This window comes from Calonectris borealis, chromosome 1 (genome assembly GCF_964195595.1).
Source record: "Calonectris borealis chromosome 1, bCalBor7.hap1.2, whole genome shotgun sequence".
NCBI classification, from domain to species: domain Eukaryota; kingdom Metazoa; phylum Chordata; class Aves; order Procellariiformes; family Procellariidae; genus Calonectris; species Calonectris borealis.
Window position 1 is genome coordinate 41437226 of NC_134312.1, and position 21844 is coordinate 41459069.

Sequence of the window (21844 nt, forward strand, 5' to 3'; positions counted from 1 at the left end):
AATTGTTTCAGTTCAATAATCATATTTAGGAAGAGGGCTCCTACAGAGAGATAATAGGACTAGAGCTAATACAAATATCTCTTCATATCAAAACTTTTGACTTGACAAGGAAACTATTTTATATTTTAGAAGGTAATTCCATGCAGAGCCAGTCTTGTGACAGCATATTCTTTGATCTGTAAGACTGGTGAGCTTCACTGAAACTCATTTTAACACTCCTAGCTAGGAATTTGCCTTCACTGCACAGCCAGAGTTCAAGGCATTTTGACCTAAGGATTATGAACAAGTCCAGGCGACGCAGTGTTACTCTTTCTTTGTGTGAAGACGGAAAATTCCTGGTAATGTTGGTATTGGTTCGTGGTATTAAAATACAGAACCACTCAGGTAGGTATATTTAAAAGCCTTTTTGGATGTCTTTATCCATCTATCATCACTTATACGAGATAATGCTTTTTTTGTCTTCAAATTTCTAAAACCTCATCTCTGATGCAGGCCGTTATAAAACTGAATTTAGATAAGCACCCACATGTGGGTGGGTCTCTTCAGTAAGATGTCTTTTCTCTGTCCTAATACTCTAGCACCGTGTTCTTCCTTAAACTAAGCATGCTAGTGAAATGTATGTGCTATAGAACAGTAGTGAGTTTTGATTCGTTGTTGGTGTTCCCTCAATACGAAAGTTTCTGGTTTTTTTGTCAGTAGCTGCCTGTCTCCTGCTCTGATGGAGACGTTGCATTGCGCAGTCATCTCAGATGCATTTCCTTCTTGTCTCGTGACTGACACTTTTCTAGAGGTGTGTGTGGAGTACCCCAATAAAAGAAGGGCATCTTCTTCATCCTCTCACAAATCTGTTACAGGGGATACATTCTCAAATGAATAGAGTATGCTGCATTTCTTTCAGTGTGAATTGGTTGTATTTTTGCTATCACCTATATTACAAAGTTGCACCTGTAAAGATTCTTTCTTTCTTTCCTTAGCAGAGGTAGTGAAAATCAAATGGCAGATGCACGCATTGGGTTTTATAATAAAGAAATACTAGAACCTCAGCTTATGTTTTTCTTTATGCTGATCACTGAGTTTTACTTCAAAATCTAATCTTTGTATTTTCTCCTCTTGCTTTCCTGGGGAGGATTGACTGTATAGACTGGTTACTGAGTGTCATAATTATAGGACTAATTGCCTCTGTCATCCTTTTCTGGTCTTTCCGAGTGTGCCATTTCAGGATGGTAACCACTGCTGAGTCAAGCTGTTTTCTCATTTGTATGTGACTTTTCTATGGTGTACTATGGTTTTCAGACTCGGTTAATAGGAAGCTGAAGCTGAGTCCTGTACTTGATTGTTTAAAACTGTCATCTGGGATTTACTTCAGATTTAAAATTATATGTACTCAAAATAAAGTAATAAAGTTTTGATGGGTTTTAGCAGTATACTAAGATTTGTATTCTTTAAAAAGAATTTTTCTTTAGCAGTTAAAATAGAGAGGAAAAAGGATTTTTTCTTTTCTTCCTTTATTTATCTCACCTGAAGTCCCACCTTATGACATTTGTGATTTTGGACTGACTTGAATTTTGTCTTGAGTGTTTGGTTTGCCAGGTAGACTGAACAGTTGACTCTGCAATAATACTAGCTTCTCTATGTTACTGTGTTAAGTTCTGCATCCCTGCCAACATGATTGTGAAGGCAGTATAGTTGTAGAACTCAACAGCATATAAATAACCTTTTGTTTACCTTCTCTGCTCTCAATGTTATTTTTATGTCCACTGGAGCTGTTCTAACATTGAACCCAGCTCTCCATCTTTAAACCTGAATGTGCAGCTCTTTTCTATTACGGCAATCTTTGCTTGACATCTTCCCTTCATGTTTTTATGCATTGTGATGAGCAGTGAGATTGGGAATCCCAGGTGCTAGAAATTCAGCACATGGTTGGAGAGCTGCCAGGCGCTGGGATGAGTTGCAGATTTGAGAATCAATACGAACTGCCTGACTCTACTTGTGGACTACCAGCTGGTTGTCCTTGGTCCTCAGTATGCATACTTGATTTATGTTTAAAATGGGATTGCACCAAAACATCCACTTTAAAAAGATGATTTCTGACATGAAGATAATGTTCTGTCTGCTTGATCTTGAAAAGGTGATGTCCCATTTAAGCCTTGGAATTACCATAACTCTGATTTAGAATGTTTTCAGTTAAGAGATTTTATTCAATTGGATCAGGCTTAATTCACTTCCTTTGTGTTTCTTCTAAATCTTGATGTAATTAACAAAAGTTAATTTCTTTTCTTCTTTTATTCGCTATCCAAAGCGAAAATGTTGTACAATTTTAGAAGATGAGATTGGAGAGCATTCATATTCTGTATTTATGTAGACACAGAGCTTTTTAAAACAGAGTTCTGAACAACTGCATTGCTGAACGTACAATTAAGGTATAGCATATGATCAGTGCACATGGGTTTGTGCTTAAATTTCCCATTACCATGCACTAAAACTGAGCAAAACCATAACATATTGAGATCAGAGTATTTTAGATTTTTTTACACTCATCACCATTGATTAATGTACCATGGCTACTAATAGCACATTTGTGTATTGTGGGTTGCCTCAACTAGGCTGTAATCCCATCAGCTATCATAAATCAAACATGGCTAGGCACAATCAGGATTTGCATGGAGGGTGTCTTGTTGGTAAAACAGTCTTTTAATTCAATTGGTGATGTTCTGCTTCCGACCAGCTCAACTCTTCTTTTGCAATAGGATGAAATAAAACCAAAGAAATCCTTCATCACATCATGCCTTAAAATAGTTGTACATTTTGGGAGGTATAAATATGCATACTTACATTTGGTGAAATTCCAGCATAGTGTAAATTGTGTTTGTATATAAATGAATCTTCAACATCTAAAACCCCACTAATCCAAAATTGCTTCGAAATAATAAATGAAGTGATTAAGTCAGCATTGAAGTGCTATAAAATCTGTCATCACTTGCTGTTACCCAACCTAAATTGTATACTTCACATAGAATATAATTTGTACTCCTATTTTTTCTTCAATGAAATTGTACTGTTGGATGCACAGAATTTATTCTGTATATTGTCTATTGAATATATATAGTACAGAATATGAAATGAAAGTCTTACATTGTACTAAAAATGTCAGAATAAATTACATGCCATATATATTTTCATATGGTGATGGGTAAGGCTGGAAGAATATCTTTGTGACCAGAAATATTTGACATTATGAAGTACGATGACTATGAGGTTGTAGGTTTTACAAGTTTTTACAGCTTGCAAATTTGACTTATAAAAAGATTAACAGTGTTGCTAAAATGATTTTCTGGAATGGGTAACATTAGAGCGCAGAGTGATATCTAAACATGTTAAAAGCATTCCTGCTGAATAAGAATTGGAAAAATATTCTTGTATTTTATGGTTAAAATAATACTATTAATTTTTGTTTTTCAAATAGCAGTAGACATTTTTGGAAGAAAGGCATTTTAAAATGTATCCAGTGGATTTTTTAAGGCCTGTTAACTGGCATACCCTCAACGGACATAAAAAAATAGCTACTTTTTTCAGTAAGAACATAATAGAAGAGAAAGAGTTGTGCAGCCCTGTACATTCAATTGAATAATTTACCAATGGAGATTTCAATTCAGGAGCTATTTCAACAAGTCGTGTTTGAATGTAAGTACATGATTATTCTTACTGACTCAAACCTAACATGTTTAAGTACCTCATTGCCCTGAACTTTTAAATACATAGCTGGGAGATACCAACAGGTGATTTCTATCTGCAGTGGAATTAAATGTACAGAATGTTTGGTAGCTAACAGATGTCAATATCAACGTGCTTACAGAAGAAATGTTTAAAATTCATGTAATAAAATATAAATGAAGAAGAAGTTGAAATAGATGCAACACATTTATTTACTTGCAAGAGACTTCATTTTTCAACAAACGGGTATGCTTACCTTTTTTGGCTTTGACTGTGCTGAGGTTTATAATTCATAAGAATGAAAAAACCATAGGTGATAAGTAATGGTTTGCAATTGGCTATAGTAAGCTTTCATTGTAAAAATATGACCCGTATTTATGACAGATTTTCAAACAGCTTTCTCCTGGTATCTGATTGTAGAAGAAATAATTTTTCAAATTTCCTTCAATAGTCTTTAGGAAAGAAGAATTTTGTAGAATATTTTAGTTAATGGAAGGTACTCCAGACAAAGTTTATTTTCGCTTGTGTTCGATGGAATTTTTGATACGGACTTTCAGTCCTAGATTTTCAGTTCTAAGTAATCATTTCCTCTGAAATGGTTAGATGACTCCTGGTTTGTATGTTGTCACATACATTACAAGTAAACTGTTAATTATATTAAAGTGCCATGTGCAGTTCATAAAAAGGTGATTTGCTAATTGATGTGTCATACTGTTAGAGATCCGTGAGTAGTAATGTTCTTGTTGGTGCATGGTAAAACTGGTTGGGGTAACCTTCTCAACTAACACCTGCTTGAGGAATCTCTGGCTCTTTTGGACAGCACTTCAATGTAGCATGGCTCTGTACAACACTCCATCAGGATTTTCCCATCCTGGAAATAGAAATATTAGTACCAAGAGTAACAGAACAGTAAGCCTTTCCATCACTACTTGGATTTCCTTGAAATTACTGGCTTAAGGAACAGATCTTAGGTTACTCAGGTTAAATAAAAAAATCAGTTTGCTTTCTAGACTGAGAAGAACTCTTCAGTTGTGCTTTTGAATCCATGGTCTCTTTGTGAGTCTGCAAATCTCAGAAACTTGAGACTTCAAGGAAGTCACAAGGAAATCTTGCCTGTTGGGTCCTTTCAGACTTTATTTTGGGATGTGATTATAACGTACATTGGCTTCACGAGAAATCTGGCTTATGAAGCTGTTCTGCCCATTATTGGTTGTTCCTGCTTCCCTTGCACATGGGCCATTAAAACTGTTTATTGGATACTGCTGTAAATCAGCTTGTTGAAATGATACAGGTTAAAATAAACTGCCAGGAGAGATTCCCCTGGACATTTAGATTTTTTTAAAGATAAACTTAAGCGTTCACTTTTTTAAAGATACATGAAGATAATTAACCTCCCCCTATATGTTGCATATTAATATGAGGCAATATCTCATGAAAGAGTGCACAGAATCACTTATTCGAAATACAAAAGCAATGGACTGAAGTCAGCATTTCTCTAAACCAGATTTATAAACATTGTGTGGTTCTTTGTCAGCCCCTTTTCTAAGAGTCAGATTTTTCCTGTGATTTTTTTTTTTTGCTTTCTGCTAACAAACTGATATTTTATTAGCTTTCAGATGTTTTTCTATGCACACTTGCCATTTCTGTGCAAAAGCATAAGTAGTTGAAAATTCTCTTTCCCTTTGCAAATGAGCCTGAAATGAGTCACCACTTTTCAGTGTGTCTGGAATAATGTTAAGGTAGCTGGAGAAGTAAAGGGACAGATTGTTATTGTTGCTAGAAAATTGTTAATCAGCTGAGAAATGTGCTCCCTCTGTGTTTTTTCTCTCTTTCTGTGAGATCTTTCTTCAAGCTCATGTTGACAAGATAGCAGTGAAAAAGGTTGTTGAGAAGGGTATGGCTGTAGTCCCTTGAAGAACTAGTATAGTCCCCTGTACACTGACATCAAAAGATAGTATATGCCAAGTAAATTATGTGAAAAGAGAGAGAATCATTTGCCATTGACTTTTTACTGGCTGAGAAAGCAAATTGTCTTTTCTATCATGTTGTGGAAAATTTATGTTATTTTGTTAAACGATTTCTAGGATAGAATAAAAGCATCCGGAGGAAATAATCGCAGAGAAGAGCCCAAGGGATAATCTTCAGGTACAGCAAGATAATTAGAGCTTTAGCTATACAGGCTGTTTGAAGTGAGATTCCATGCCCAGTGGAGTTGATGGGAAAAACCTGAAATGGTTTCCACAGACATCGATTCAAAGCTTTGAGCTGGCAGAAGCAGCAAGCCAATTTCTTGCAACTGTTCTGTGTGGAAAAAGCTATACTCTGCTTCCATCAAGCAATTTTATAAATTCAGAATTTCTTCACAAGCTCTAATCCATCTCTTAATGCTGGGCTCAGGACTAAAGAATGTTGTCTGACCTTTGCTGCTTTCTTCTATGACTAGCAACACTCTTTATTGCAGGGAAACACTACACAAATCCCTAGAAAGAAGGTGTCTCTTTATATATAATTACAGATTGTTTCTTCCTGTGTCAGACCAGGGAACAAGATTCTCAAGACAGCAGAGTCTCTGTGCAGCAGCTGAATATATGTCCTTCTGTGAGAGTAGATCCACCCTCTGGTAGGATGGGCCTCCGGTAGATGGGCCTCCTAAACTGGTCGTGTTGTTCATGTGAAGTAGGTCTACTGTGCCTTTGTGTTTCAGAGGGCCTGCTGGGCATGGCAAAAATGAGGTGCCTGGTGGGCTACTGAGAGAGAGACTACTATTGTGCTTCTAAATATTGTTAGAGGCAGAATTGTGGAACATTGGGAGACCATGTGGCACATGGCAAAAAGCCTCTGCAGACTTCACTGAATCCTAGTTCACTGCAAATCTGACTCCAGGTTTAAGTTTGTAGATGGTAGCCATGAATTTGAATTCCTTTCTGGACTGCAGAAGCGACTTAAGGATTTCTGCATGGACTATGGAGTACATACATAGAAACCTGTGCAGGACAGACCTTTTGCTGATCAGGTGCCGCTGTCAAGTTGCCAAACAAGCAAGAGTCTTCTCACTGCTTCTCACTGGAAGGGAAGGGAGCTGAATTTTGCACCTGGGTTTCTGTAGGAGCCTGTCAGCAAGGCTTCCCTTGGCTTCAGATAGATCGGCATCATGACCTTTTCTTTCACAGCAGCACCTGCATGTTTTGGCTGCAGATTGATCTGAGGAAATATGGACAAGAATGACATTACTCTACAGCAATGTGGGTAACCTTTTGTGTCCCTTGAACTGTGGGAGACAAAGCCAATGTCATGTGTACGTTGCTGCTGCTGTTGCTAAATTATCCCATTCAGTAATGAATAGGCATTTCTAGAAGTAGATTCTTTGGTCAAAGGTTGTGTTATCTGGGGAAACGCTGAACGAGCGAGTGCTTCCTCCCATTTATCATTTCACTCTGAACACCAAGGAGCCTGTTCCTTTCAATGCGATGTCCTTTTGGAAGACACCAAAGAAAGGAATTGAAAAAGGCAAAAGTAGAGTTTGCTTTAGCTATTAATATCTCACTTCTGCAGTGCTTGCTTAAGCATCCCAAACTCTCTCTTAAGGATGGAGGACAGTGTTTTTTCTCCATGTTAATTGTGGGAAATGTCAAGTGATGGAAACATTTTTTAGTAATATTTGTCTGCTTTCCATGTGTGTTTCCATACATGTGGTTTATGTATGCTGGTTGTTTTATGGGTCAGACTCTTGAGATTCAAAGCTGTTACTTTTTGTACTGTGTGTTAAAGGAAATATGCAGAACTGTCCTTTTGGTGTCAAGTTTCCAAAAGGGCTAAGAATGTCTTCAGTTAACTCTTCTTGGCACACATGTGATCTTGGCATCTTTTGAATAAATGACCCTGAGAAGCAAGCACAAGCGAACAGAAACAGCTGTATATCTCTGAGTACCACTTGTTTTTTTTTTTCTCCAAAAATTGAGGTTTCTTCTAAAATGCTGTTGGGCAACAGCCCCAGAAAGATAACTTGTACACCTGCTATAAAGAAATAGACTTATTTTCACAGTGGTAGAAATTGAATTGCTGTGAGACCACCCTAAATAGGAGAAAATGCAGGGATTGTTAGGGCCAGGTTGACAGAATGCATAACGTAGTTGGGGACACAGCCTGGGTCATTACACCCAGTCCTATTTTTGGGTTTGACTGCAAGCTATATCAACAACTCATCAAACTCCAGTTTAAATATGTCTAGAGTCTTCTGCTTCTAATATTCCTACCAGAAAATATTGTGGATTCAGAATGTCTTGACAGAAGTGAATGTCTTTGAGTCTGAATTCTGGTTGCAGTGACTGATAGGATTCTTCATGTCTAGTTTCTCAAAGTTCATTGTGGCCTTGAATGTTTAATTTTACACTACTTTTTGGAAGAAAATTAAAACATTAATTTTAAAGCATACCATATAAAACACTGTATATACAATTTTGTTTTTTTCTTCCACAGTAAATGTATCCTGACTTTGTAAAGGAATGCGTGAGCTGTCTATGAACAAATAGCTTGGACTCAATAGCTGTCATTGGTCTGTAAGGAGTGGGCAGGAAGGAAAATGTGCAAGTAGGAAAGACTGAACCTGGTGTGGTAGTGTCCTGGTTTCGGCTGGGATAGGGTTAAATTTCTTCCTAGTGCTGTGTTTTGGATTTAGTATGAGAAGAATGTTGATAACACACTGATGTTTTCAGTTGTTGCTAAGTGCCCTCCTAGTCCAAGGACAGCTCCCGTGCCTACTGACTGAGCTAGGTACACAAGATGGGAGGGAACATAATCAGGACAGCCAGCCCAGCTGGCTAATGGGGTATTCCATACCATGTGACGTCATGCTCAGTATATGAAGGGTAGGCGTGATCCAGGAAGTACGGATCGCTACTTGGTTATCGGTCAGCGCGGGTGGTGAGCAATTGCATTGTGCATCACTCATTTTGTATATTTTATCATTATCATTTTCATTATTATTTTCCCTTCTTTTTCCCTGTTCTATTAAACTGTCTTTATCTCAACCCACGAGTTTTTCTCACTCTTACCCTTCCGATTCTCTCCCCGTCCCGCTGGGGGTGGGGGGAGTGAGTGAGCGGCTGCGTGGTATTTGGCTGCCTGCCAGGTTAAACCACGACAGGTAGTTCACTGGTTTGAAGTAAAACCTTTTGACTTAGTGCCATACCTTAGGCCTGGAGCAGAAAGGAGAAACAAGTCAGAGAAAAAGGGCTCTTGGTAATCAAGGGGAAGTCTGACACTAGGCACGACATGGTAACCTATTTCCTCCTAGGGCCGTAGCTACTTGAAAAACATAAAAGACAAAATCCAGATGTCCTGTTTTTGGCACTTCAATTAGATGGCGCAACTCAGGTCCAGAAGTAACAGTAACTGTATCAGTCATGTTGATTCTATTTTGTGGGATACTACAATACTGATTTAAGTGTATATTCTCTAGGTACTGTATTATTTCTCCTTTTCAGACTATGTCAGTTCCACATCTTTTCCAAATCCACTCAGTTTCTTTCTTCTTCGTGTATTGATAGGGGCCATGGCCAGCTTTACTATAGGCAGTTCTTTCCCAGAGCTGGGTCTTAGAAAATCCACACTGTGGCTGGGGAGGCAGATTCATTTGTAAAACCTGGTGCTTGCAGTTCTCATCAAGGCCAGAACCTTGTAGGTATTGTGAAAAGGAAGAAAGTCGGATGAATAAAAGCATTCATTTACAGTAGATTATCTGAGACTTTGTAAGAGATGTAAACCCTCTTGCTTCAGCACATAATACAGCTACTGATTGACAGGAATGGAAGGGCAGGAGGGAGAGAAAGGCTAATGTCCTGGTTTCAGCTGGGATAGAGTTAATTTTCTTCCTAGTAGCTGGTATAGTGCTGTGTTTTGGATTTAGTATGAGAATAATGTTGATAACACACTGATGTTTTGGTTGTTGCTAAGTAGTGCTTACCTAGTCAAGGACTCTTCAGCTTCCCATGCTCTGCCAGCGAGGAGGTGCACAAAAAGCTGGGAGGGAGCGTAGCCAGTACAGCGGACCCAAACTGACCAGTGGGGTATTCCATACCATATGACGTCATGCTCAGTACATAAGCTGGGGGGACTTGGCTGGGGGGCAGCGATCGCTGCCCGAGAACTGGCTGGGCATCGGTCGGTGGGTAGTGAGGAATTCGTCATGCATCACTTGCTTTGTATATTCTTTTGTTATTATTTCAATTATTAAACTGTTCTTATCTCAACCCACAAGTTTTCTTACTTTTACTCTCCCAATTCTCTCTCCCATCCCACTGGAGGTGGGGGGAGTAAGCGAGCGGCTATGTGGTGTTTGGTTGCTGGCTGGGGTTAAACCACAACTAGCAAATGAAAAAAGGGAGAATCTTGTGCTGTGGTTTTTTTTACAGCTGTTCATTCCCAGTGGTGCTGCTCACTGAAGCATTTGGGTAAAGCAAGATGCAGGAGTTACATGGTCACCGGAGGGGATGAGGGATTGCATTTTCTAATTCTGGGTGCAAAGTCAGCTTTGCATTTGCATCATTAGGGTATCAATGTACCCTTCCAGACAGGGTTAAGATCAGTTCATCCCAAACTCATTATCGTCCCAAAGAGACTTGTTACCACCATAGCTGGTGTCAGTAAAAAGACAGTGTTGCCTTTTGTGTGGGTCACACACATCCCCTGCATACCGCTCTATAAAATAAGAGAGATTAACGTGTTTCAATCAGTGTCAGGCTATGAGTATGGAATGGTTCCTGCTTCGGTGAAAGGAGTCTTATGCCTCATAGGAATCAACTTGTGGAGGGTTCACTCATTGTCAATCCAGGCAGGTAACACTGTTTGGGTGTCACCTCACATGTTAGCGCTTCCAGAGCAGGACATGGCAAAGTCCCGTGATGGGTGGAGATACTAAATTTCTTCCTACCTCGGTTGAAGTGTACAAATAAAAGTTTTTTTGGCAGAAGATGGAGAAATGAGAGGAGGAGTGGAATGTGGAAGATTCCAATGATAAATCTGGGTTATAGGAGAAAAAATGAATCTTCTTATTTGGGCTCTTTTCTGGTAAAGGGTGAAGGCTACCCTAGGAGATAGGCACGTGTGAAAATCACAGTCCTCAGCCAGAAAAACTACTGGCTTACGAACTAAACCATACAGTGTGGGAGAAACTTCTAAAGCTGGTTGAAGTGCAAAGTAGATGTATGTCTGCTTCTTTCTTCTCTTTAAATCATCATTATACTTTTTTTTAAGTGTGCGAACTGGTGTTTGGATTTAGAAAATGAGTATGTTTGTTTCACTTTGACTCGATTTAAGGCTGATTTAAAAATAACTAGCTAACAGCAATATACTCCCTATTGCTTGTAATGGTCCTTCAAAATAGGGTGCTGGAGTACCCTATCAATAAAGTACGCAGCTGCCAAATTCAAGGGCATAAAAAAAGCTGCTTCTCCCCTTAAATGGCATTGAATAGCTTTTGATTCATTGATTTGGGAGAAACGTCCCCCAGTGACCGGTGATAATGAGGGAAAGTCTTTGCCATGTAGTTGATAGTGTGTGTGTTGCGGGAACGTCTGCACACTGGAGCATACAGGGTCATTCTCTGTGATTTCTGTGAGATACATGCCAAGCATAAGTGAAATATAATACAAATGTGTACACGTAGGAGAGGATAGAGCAAGACAAAGAAAGATCTGCAGTGCTGGAACAGAAGCAGAACTCTCACATTCTTGCAGACCCTAGGGACCCGATTGCATCAGTTTACATTTCCTAGGCCTGTTTTGCAGAGAATACAACTATTTTTTTTTTTGAAAACTATAGATGGAAGTCTTTTTTCTTTGGCTTACAGATTAGTGTTGTTGACAAAGTACTCATGAGTTGCCTCCAGGTTGTTGCTGTAAGTTGAAAGCCACTGGCAATTTTGTTTGTTAGGGGATGAAATTGTTAAAAAAAAAAAAAAGAAAAAAGGAAGGGAGAGGGGAAAAAAAGGAGGGTTTCCTAGGGGGTTGTTTTGAAATGCTATCTCCATGCTTTGCACCTGCTGAGAAATTAGGACTTACGCTATCCTCAGTTCCTTATAGCTACTTGCTGTCAGTGCCTCTTTTGGCAACCTCTGAGCAAACAGCATGGAACAGCTTTGATTCTGTTTCTTCTCCCCTCCTTCCCATCTGTTGCTTCACTCTGGATCACGAGGTGTGCCAGCCTCCTTGTGCTGGGAGTGAGATCAAGCAGAGGCTCCTCAGCAAATGCTGCTGAAGTCTGAGGCCCCTATAATTGGCGTTATCTGCGATGTCCCAAGCAGCAGCCAAGGATCAATGCGAACAGAGCAGGGAGTGCCACTCAGAGCCTTTGCAGTGGTGTAGAGCCGGTTGCTGAGAAAAGAAGCCCGGTCCTGCAAGTTTCTTGCAGTCTCCTTCTAAGGCATTAAGAGCATTAGTGTTCTTTGAGGGTGATGCTTCTCAGGAATCAGTCTTTAGGGTTAAAGATGTGCAGCCAGCGCTATGTAATTTTTTCCAGCATATGCCACACTAAGACTAATGTCAGCTAAAGGCAAAAATGTATAGAAAAGGCTGGTGTGTGTACACTTCAAACTGAAGACAGAGATAATATTTTGTGTTTCATTTTTTAATAATTAAGCCATTTTCTACAAAAGCTGAGAGCAGAACAGCAGCCAGGTGTGAGCCAATTCAAGGATTCTGCCTTTCGCAGGAACAGTGCCAGGTATGGGTGACCAGAGAATACGAGAGATGTGACACTTCCTTCATTAGCTTCGTGATTTTGAAGTGTGATTATGAAATTCTTCTTGTAACACATGAATTTAAAGGTTTTATTTCATCCTGACTGCCAGTTTTGCAGAAAAACTGCTTTGGAGAATGAAGGTTCCAGTCCTGCTTATAGGAGTTTAGAAAGCTAGTTGATAAGCTAACTATTAAGTTTATAAAGCTATGTTACATAAACACAGCTCTCCAAATTTGACTGTACCTTTCAGCAATGAAGGCTGATTTTTTTTTCCCCTGTTGTAACATTTCATCCTGAACGTTTTTTGTAAACTGCACAAACCCAGTAACATCATTTTTAATTCCCTAGTTTTCAGGAGAAGAAGAGGCTAGCAACAGAGGAAAGCGTATTTCACAACATTGAAGTGATTCAGATAAGAATTATTCTGAGAGATGGAATTTAAAATTAAAGATTACTTGCAACTCTCTTGCTCCCATCTTTCTAGTCTCCCCTATTTTTATCCCAAACTGGTTTGACTTTGAGAGTACAAAATATATTCTTAAGGGGGCTCTTTACAGAGAGTTTACTGAAGGGAAAAATAAAACTGTAAATGAATTCATGCAGAACTACAGTTCATCGAATCCTGCAAGGGAAACTACTACATGTGATGCTCATTGAAAGTGGTAGGAGATTGGTTTAAAACAGGTAGAAGAATTACAGAGTCGCTAGTGAAGTACAGAAGAGAATTTTTGATTAATTTGCTCCAATAAGAGATCAGAAGGAAGTTATCACCTTTTTATCTGAAACTGATGCTGTAGTTACTACAAATTTAATTTTTAATATTTTCATGGTACACTAGTGTCTTCTAACACTGGCTTTGCTGGTTCCTGGAGGTTCAAATGGTGCTTTTTATGTGTGTGTTTATCTCTGACTATACCTCTGCTTGATATACTTGTGAAATAAAAAGGAAATGAACAGCTCTTGTAGTTTCCAAAACTGTCATGCTAAAATAAATCATAAGCATAATTTGGGAAAGTTGTCAAACTGTAATTAGGATTAGTTTTATTGAAGACTGTGTTGTGGTGGTTACTAAGCAAAAGATAGAACATAATTAATGACAGCCACTTCAAGTCACCTCGTATTATATGCCTTTTAACTGTTGATTTATTGATGTAAAATTACAATGAGATGGCAATGCCTGCCAGTTCAGCATATTTGGGTGAGCCATTCAATCACCTTCAACATATTTCCTATGTGGGGCAGCAGACGCAGCTCTGCATCAGGTGGTTTCCCTGCCAAGGGAAGATAGATGTAGCCTGGAACTGTGCAGGCAAATGCTGCTTCATGTACGTGCTAAGTTGGTGTTTTTCCTGAGCACTCTGGCTTAATCCTTTCTAATTCACCAGGACTAGCTTTGTTTATACACCTATACAGAAACTTGATATAAAGAGTCAGGAAAAAGCACATTGCAACAGGACCGCTCTTTTAGACACATTATATTGCAAGGAAGAAGAAAGATCAGTGGTCCTGCCTCAACCAAAATAACACACAGACTCCTTCAAATTCAGTAGCCCACTGAAAATAAAATAGGCCTCAACAGAGTATGAAGTCTAGGAAGTGGCAGGTAATTATAGTTTTATGAGTGTGTAACCTTCAACTTCAAATCTGATCACGTGGGTTTCTGATCTGTGATTTTCTGATATCCTGTGCAGGAGGAAGAAAAAGGGACAGAAAATTATCAGACCTGCAAGAAACCAATTGAATAAACAACTCTAGTCACCTTCTGTTGCAGGTGACTACTTAATAGTCCTTTAGTTCAAAAGAAACCACAAAATACTTTGCAACTGCTTGCAGCATACTTAAAACCTTTAGTACAAAAGGTAAAACCTCAAAGTTGCAAAGAAAACAGGGGAGACCAAGAGGTCTAAATCTTCATTGTACCTGGAAATGTATTAAACGTAATTTCCCATATGAGCCTGGTAAGCTGATCATAGCTCATTCAGTAGACTAGATCAGAAAAACCACTATTGACCTGTGCCAGTGTGACCTAGGAGAAAGTTCCTGGCGTGTCGGTGGAATACATTAACAAGGCGGCAAAAAGATGCAATTGCTGATGCTGCGTAAGAAAGACTGATAAAGCTGTTACATAGGCGATTCCTTTGGGTGTATGATTACATACAGCCAAAGGAGTTTTGAGGATTGATGACACCTCTACTTTTGGAGTCACACAAGGTTCAGTTCTCTCTTCAGTTTTCTCTTTAGTTCCTTCCAGCATCCAAACAGTAAATTGCAAATACACCTAAGGATGTGAAAGGTAGTAGTCTGATATAGGCAAAAGGGGAATAAAGGATTTTGATCAAGAGGGAAGCATCATTAAGATATTGGAAGAGGGGAGGAGTTAACAAATAACATGAGCTGGAAGGGATATGCTGGAATTGACAATAAGAATTATGGGGAGGCCAGAATGTCTGGAGAAGCTTGGATTTTCTGCAGGTCAAGTGGAGAAGTCGTAACAGCGATTCAGGTGCCTGCAGACATGCTCCCTTAACTGTGATTTCAGCAGTACTATTCTGATTAGATTGCATCCTGATACAAGTCAAGACATTTCTCTAACTGAAAAAACACTTCAAGAGGTGGAATCTCTAAGAATGACAGCCTTTGCCACTGTCAGAGGGACTTCTGCTGTATAGACTAAGTAGCAAAATTCTGTGTTAACTTGTTATCATGAGGGTTCCTTGCCTTTCTTCATTGGTTGCTAGAATATATTTCTATAATCCGTGCATTTCTGTGTATTATAGATTGCATACAATTAATTCATTATGTTTGGACATTTGTTTTCAAATGAGGCTAACCCATACATTTATTACACAAAATAATATGTAATTATGAGAGAATGTTTGTGGAAAAAGGTGAATATCTGGGACATTAAATACCAAATGGATGAATGTGCTCTTCTGGATCTTAAAGTGATGGTTGGGATTATTCATCCTTTGTCTGATGCTTCTAAAGTTTTTAATTGGTTATTTCAAGTACTGAAGTTTGAAAGGGCAGGTTATAATCTTGTTCTTCAAGACTCTGTCAAGCATATTACTTCATTTGCTGAAATTTGTGTTGTCAATGCAACCTCAATATTCACTTGTAAATGAAATAGCAATTCCTTGTGTAGCGTATAGCTGTGGCAAGAGACAAAAGTGCCTTTTGATAAATACGTGTTTCATGTTTTCTTGCTGGCAGGGTAGCTGGTATTCTTGAAGCCCCTAGTAATTTGCCTCTGTGGATGACTATCTTTGGTCATCACTGTAATACCTGCAAGCTGACATCAAGCTGAACTCACAGGCAGAGCAGACAGCAAGGAATGTATTGACATCATGTATGGTAATGCAAAGTGCAGTACCTCTCCTGTCATCTTTGAAGAAGGATGCATAGTACTTCTTTTAAACAGCTATTGAAGCTTTGAAGAAGAAGAAAACTGGGATTGGAATATCCATAAAGAACTAGTCACAGCTGTGGGTTTTTATTCCAGATAGCCAGAGGAGGTTCAGCACCTTTGAAGGTATTAAACAGAACCAGCTTTGCTTCTTTTAGCTCTATTTGAAATGCAGACGGGGGGAAAAAAATCAATGTTTGCTAAATGAGAGAGAACAAAATTGGCTTTAAGAGTAAAATATCTTCTTGGGGAGTATCAAAATAATAGCATGAAAAAACAAAACTAACTGTCCTCTTATAGAAATACTATAATGTGCCTTTCATCAAGTAAAGCCATGAGATAAGGAGAGGGTTCCTCCACATATAATTGTCATTGCTTAATTTAAACCAGGAGATTTTTAATGCTTGCACCAAGAAAGAATCCCCCAATTCTCCTTTGTTTTCTTTATCCTCTCTTGCATCTCTCATTTGCATTCTCAGATGTCAGTGAAGTGCTAGGCTTTGATCTTCCATATACTTAATCATTTGCTTTAAGCAAGTCCTTAGTCCTTTGGAGTCTGATTTACATTTAAACCAACGCTGTTATTCATTGTTCCAGCACTGAAAAGGGACCAGGAACCACATGAAAACACTGTTTTATTCAGGCTGTTCTATAGTCTGTCTTCAGAAGGAGAAGATGATGTCTTCAGTGTAAAGGAGGTTTTGGTTCATAGACTTCAGTGTGAATCTTGCATACTTTCAGTGTAGATGATTTGATGACTTGGGGGCCTGGCTTAAGTTCACTACAGGACTGTGGTTGTCCTCTGCATGGTATTATTAAGATTTTTAAGAACACTCCCGTGGTGCACATTGAATTATTTGTATAATTTGAACTGTGTTGATTGGAGCCAGAACAAAAAGACTTTCTAGATTCCAGGACTATTAAATCCTGATCCCATACCAGTTGTTCTTCTGTGCATTCCATTATACTAAAGATCTAGCAGGTTATTCTCTTTCTTTTAATAGACTTTGCAATACTTATTTTGTGCAAGTTATTCTTACATTTTCTGAAAAGAAAAGCTGTGTGCTCTTTCATAGTCTTCATCAAACATTACTGATGCAGCAAAATCTTTAATTGGATTCTTTTTCTTTTAAGTGGAATGATCAGAAATTGTTTTTTCTGTAAATAATAATGAAGCAGGATGGTATGGAAAAATTATGATTCTGAAAGAGAAAAGTCATCATAATAGAAACACTTTAAGATGAAAACTATATTATTTTAATGTAAATTATTCATAGGTTATCAAGTTTAGATGAGGTTTGTGAACCTAACTTTGTTATGGTTCTTTAATATAACTTTAATATAACTTTAATGTTTAAATCTATGATGCAGGGAATGAAATTCTATTCAGGGAAACCATTCTGATTTCTGTATAATTGGAAAAGTTTATGTATTCGGTGGACTAGTAGTACTGAGAGCAGACATTTATCTCCATGACTTTGTAATGCCACAGTATAACATAGGGCATAGAGAAGATGGTACTTGGATAAGTAGTGCTCTTTTAGGAGAAGAACATGCTACATCTGTTTTGGCTTCTTTCTTGTTGCCAGTAAAAGGGCTGATCAGGAAGGTTCTCAGCTTCTGTTACCTGGTAGGTGCAATTGGTCGTACTGAATTTCTGTCTGCTTTACATTCACGTTACTCACATTTCTTTTTTTATGGCTTCTTTTGCTAGTTCAGCTTATTTAACTGCTGTTTGTTCCTTCAACAACTTTGATGCTTATGTGGTCATTGAATTCTCTTTGTCATTGCGCTTTGTGTATATAAAGCTACAGGTCTTACTGATTTCCAGAGTTCCTGAGAACTTCTCTGCAGTCCTTCTTGCTATGTAAACTTCTTCATAAAGGCAGAGTGCATGAACACCTAAAGTGTTGACATCTCTAGTTAATAACCAAAGAGTTGCTGCAGTGGGTTATTTCAATACCTCACGAACCTTCAGCTCCTTCAACTCTTTCTACTTGAGCAGTGGAAAAGATGCGGTTTTCCATGGGTTTTTTGTTTCCTCTTGTTCTTTGCATTGAAGATATGCAAAACCTCATTGGAATGAGTCTGAGGAATTGTAAATGTGTCCTAACAAGGTATCTTCAGGTAAGTGTAATTAAATCATGTATTCAAGATTAAGTCTATATTCTCCTTCTGCATTCATTTGCTTCCTCTTTTCTCGATTCCCTCAGAATGTTTCTGCTGGTTGTATTCATAGTCCCTGTGGTAATATTTCCTCAGCTTCTAGGCCTTTACTGGCTGTCTCAGACAAAGTTTTCATTTCTTTGACTTGTTTCTCAGTTTGTCTGTCTGTGTTTCTCATCTATTTCCACTGTGTCTCTCAAGCCTTCTGGTAATACTTCTCGGCTTTTCCCACTGTATTTCTTGGTACTCTGAGGCAGGATCTTTCAGTTCCATCAGCACGGAATCTTCATTTCTTCAGAAGTAATCCAGTCTTTTTTAGCTCAAGCTAGTGCTTTTCTGGTGTTCCAAGCTACCTTCTTAGCTCTTTGGTCATCACCAAAGAGAAGAAGTAGGAATAGCCTCTGTGTTGAGTACAGAAAAAAAAGATTTCATTTGGACATGATAAGAGTTCTGTGTTTACTCCAGAATAGCATTCTGAATAAAATGTGCACACTAACAGAAAGATATTCTACAGGTATTTCCTATTAGTAAAAATATACAAAATGCTGTTATTTAAACTGTATTTTAAATCAGATTTTTCAAAGTTTAAATCAGATTTTAAGCATAAAATATTCTCCTTTGAACTCAGATCGTAAGTTGTAGCGGATTTTTGGGGGCCTGACTGATCTATGTTCTTTTGTGCTAATTTAAATTTGAGGTAATATTCAAACAATTTACTGTTCCGCTGAAGTCTTGAAGAATGACAGACTTCTAGATTTGGAAAGGTAATTTGCTAAACCCCATAAAAAAAGAATGTTGAAGTGTTGTATCAGTTTTGTGTAGTTATAGCTTCTTGTGCTATTGGAAGAATAAAGTTTTATTTATGGTGATTTATTCTGTTTAGTTTAGTTCCATGACTTGTTCAACATGAAGTTGAAAAACCAGAAAAGCTGACTTTCTTTTTTCAATTTATGTTGAAGAACTAAATTTGAAAGGTTGAGATTTATTAGTTCAGAAGTCAAGAAGGACACGCTGACTGAAGAAATTGCTGTAGTTCATACCCTATAGATAGCAGCAATGGGCAATACATGAACAGGATGGTTATATCGCAACTCCAAATGTAGGTAATTCTACATTACAGTTTATTAGATGTTGATGCTATTGCTTTATTTGTTATAATGGTCTTGTACCTGGCTCTTTATTATCCTGCCTGGCTTGACCTCTCTCCAAGCCCATTTCTTTGTCAAGAGCTGACCAATACTGTCTTTGCATGCCTGGAGTCAGTTCCCCAAATGGGAATGTAGGTTGGGAGACTGTGCTAGAAGAGAGAGGTCATGAGAGGAGGACCATGCTCACAGACTACAATGCCGGCTTGCACTGAAGTCTCTAGCATAGGGTGGAGTTCCTTGGGTCAGGTCTCAGCCCTAGGAAAATGAGGTTGGTAAAGAGCATAGAGAACAGTGAAGAAGAAAGACCCTGGCTCTACCCATAGCCATCAGCTGGGAGGCACATAGCCTCCAGCATTCATTCACCAAAAAATGCCTCAGAAGCAGCATCTTGCCTATAGAATTAAATGTGGAAGTATCTGTTGTGTGCATCACATAAAATTTAGGATGGCCTGTCTGGACAGATGTGTCTAGAACTTCCTCTTCTGACCAGAACACGGACTTAGACTGAGTCCTACCTGTAATAATTTTGTCTGGGAAGCAGAATCACTTACAGCTAAAATTCCCACTGTCTGGTTTTCTTCTTTGGCTAAAACGTAATAATAACGTAACAGGGACATTCAGATGGCATAAATTCACGAATCATTTAACCAGTTTTTTAACCATACTCACAAACCAAACTTAGGAGAAGTGTACAAGTAATCTCTGATTTGCTCAAATTGATGAGTTTACCATAAAATACTGGTATTTTGCCTTTGTGGAGATGGTTAATTCATTGTGGTGTCTCAGGAGTGATTGCTTAGGTTTTTTTGATTGCCTAATTACTTTTCTTATTTCTTCATTCTTTTAGGGAACTGTAGAAAGCGTGTCTCTTTATCCTTAGTAAATACTTGTCTGGAGTGACAGCAACATGCTGCCTTGGCTATCCTATCCTAAAAGCATTGATTACTTTCTGAAAGACTTCAGTTCTCTGGCAGTCACAGGCCATATTTTCTCTGATAACAACCTTTTTGTTGTTGGTATAGACAGTATCTAGCTCTGGATTTTGTTCCCTGCCTATCTGTCAGTTAATCCAGAGCACTGGTCTGATTTGCTGAAACTACAAAGAATTGAACTAGGATTCATACATTTGTAGCACACACAAACAATTCTCAGTTGTATCTTCTGGAAAAAAGGGGAGATTTTCTCACCTTTTTTTAACAAAAAACAAGATCTCTTTGAAGCAGCTTATCTGTGTTATATTATGGAAGTCCCTTCTCTGCTTGAATATTGACTTCCAAATTTTTGTTTAGTGCCCATGACAGTGCTCTCTAGTTTTAACCATATGGACCCTAATGGTCCCCATCCATGAATGCTGAGGGAGCTGGCTGATGTCATTGTGAGGCCACTTTTGATTATCTTTGAAAGGCCATGGTGATTGGGAGAGGTGCCTGGAGGCACTGGAGGACTGGAGGAAAGCAAATGTCACCCCCATCTTCAAGAAGGGCAAGAAGGAGGACCCAGGGAACTACAGGCTAGTCAGCGTCACCTCAGTCTTTGGGAAGGTGACGGAACAACTAATCTTGGAAGCCTTTTCCATGCACATGAAGGACAAGAAGGTGACTAGGAGCAGTCAGCATGGGTTCACCAAGTCATGCTTGACCAACCTGATAACCTTCTGTGATGAAATGACTGGCTTGGTAGATGAGGGGAGGGCAGTGGATATTATCTACCTGGACTTCAGTAAGGTCTTTGATGCTATCTCCCATAAGATCGTCATAGAGAAGCTGATGAAGTATGAGCTAGACAAGCAGACAGTAAGGTGGATTGAAAACTGTCTGAACAGCTGAGCACAGACGGTGATGATTAGTGATACAAAGTCTAGTTGGAGGCCAGTCACTAGCAGTGTGGGGTCAATGCTGGGTCTAGTCCTGTTCAACATCTTCATTAACAATCCGGATGGTGGGGCAGGGTGTCCCCTCAGCAAGTTTGCAGATGACACAAAACTGTGAGGAGTGGCTAATACACTGGAGGGTTGTGCTGCCATCCAGAGGGACCTCAACAGTCTGGAGAAATGGGCTGACAAGAACCTTGTGAAGTCCAAGAAAGGGAAGTGCAAAGTCATGTGTCTAGGGAGAAACAACCCCATGCACCAGTATATGTTGGGGACTGACCAACTGGAAATCAGCTTTTCAGAAAAGAGCTTGTGGACACCAAGTTGACCATAAGCCAGCACTGTGCCCTCACAGCAAAGAAGGTGAATGGTGTCCTTGGCTGCATTAGGAACTAATGACTAGCAGGTCAAGGGAAGTGATCCTTGTCCTTGTCCTCTACTCAGCACTGGTGAGGCCACACCTGGAATGCTGTGTCCAGTTCTCAGCTCTGCAGTACAAGAGACAGGTGGACATACTGGAGAAAGTCCAGTGAAGGGCCACAAGGTTGATTAAGGGACTGGAGCATCTCTCCTATGAGCAGAGGCTGGGAGAGCTGGGACTGTTCAGCCTAGAGAAGAGAAGGCTCAGGAGGGGATCTCATCAATGTGTATAAATACCTGAAGGGAGGGTGCAAGGAAGGTGGCGCCAGGCTCTTTTCAGTGGTGGCCAATGGCAGGACAAGATGCAGTGGGCACCAACTGAAACGCAGGAGGTTCCTCCTGAACATCAGGAAACACTTTTTTTTCAGTGAGGGTGACTGAGCACTG

The 21844-nt window shown here is 39.1% G+C and overlaps 1 protein-coding gene across 1 annotated transcript in view; it reads left to right on the plus strand.

The window, feature by feature from the left end:
* Window positions 1-21844, plus strand: part of TRHDE (thyrotropin releasing hormone degrading enzyme) — a 218084-nt gene that overhangs the window by 53675 nt on the left and 142565 nt on the right. The window lies entirely within an intron of this gene.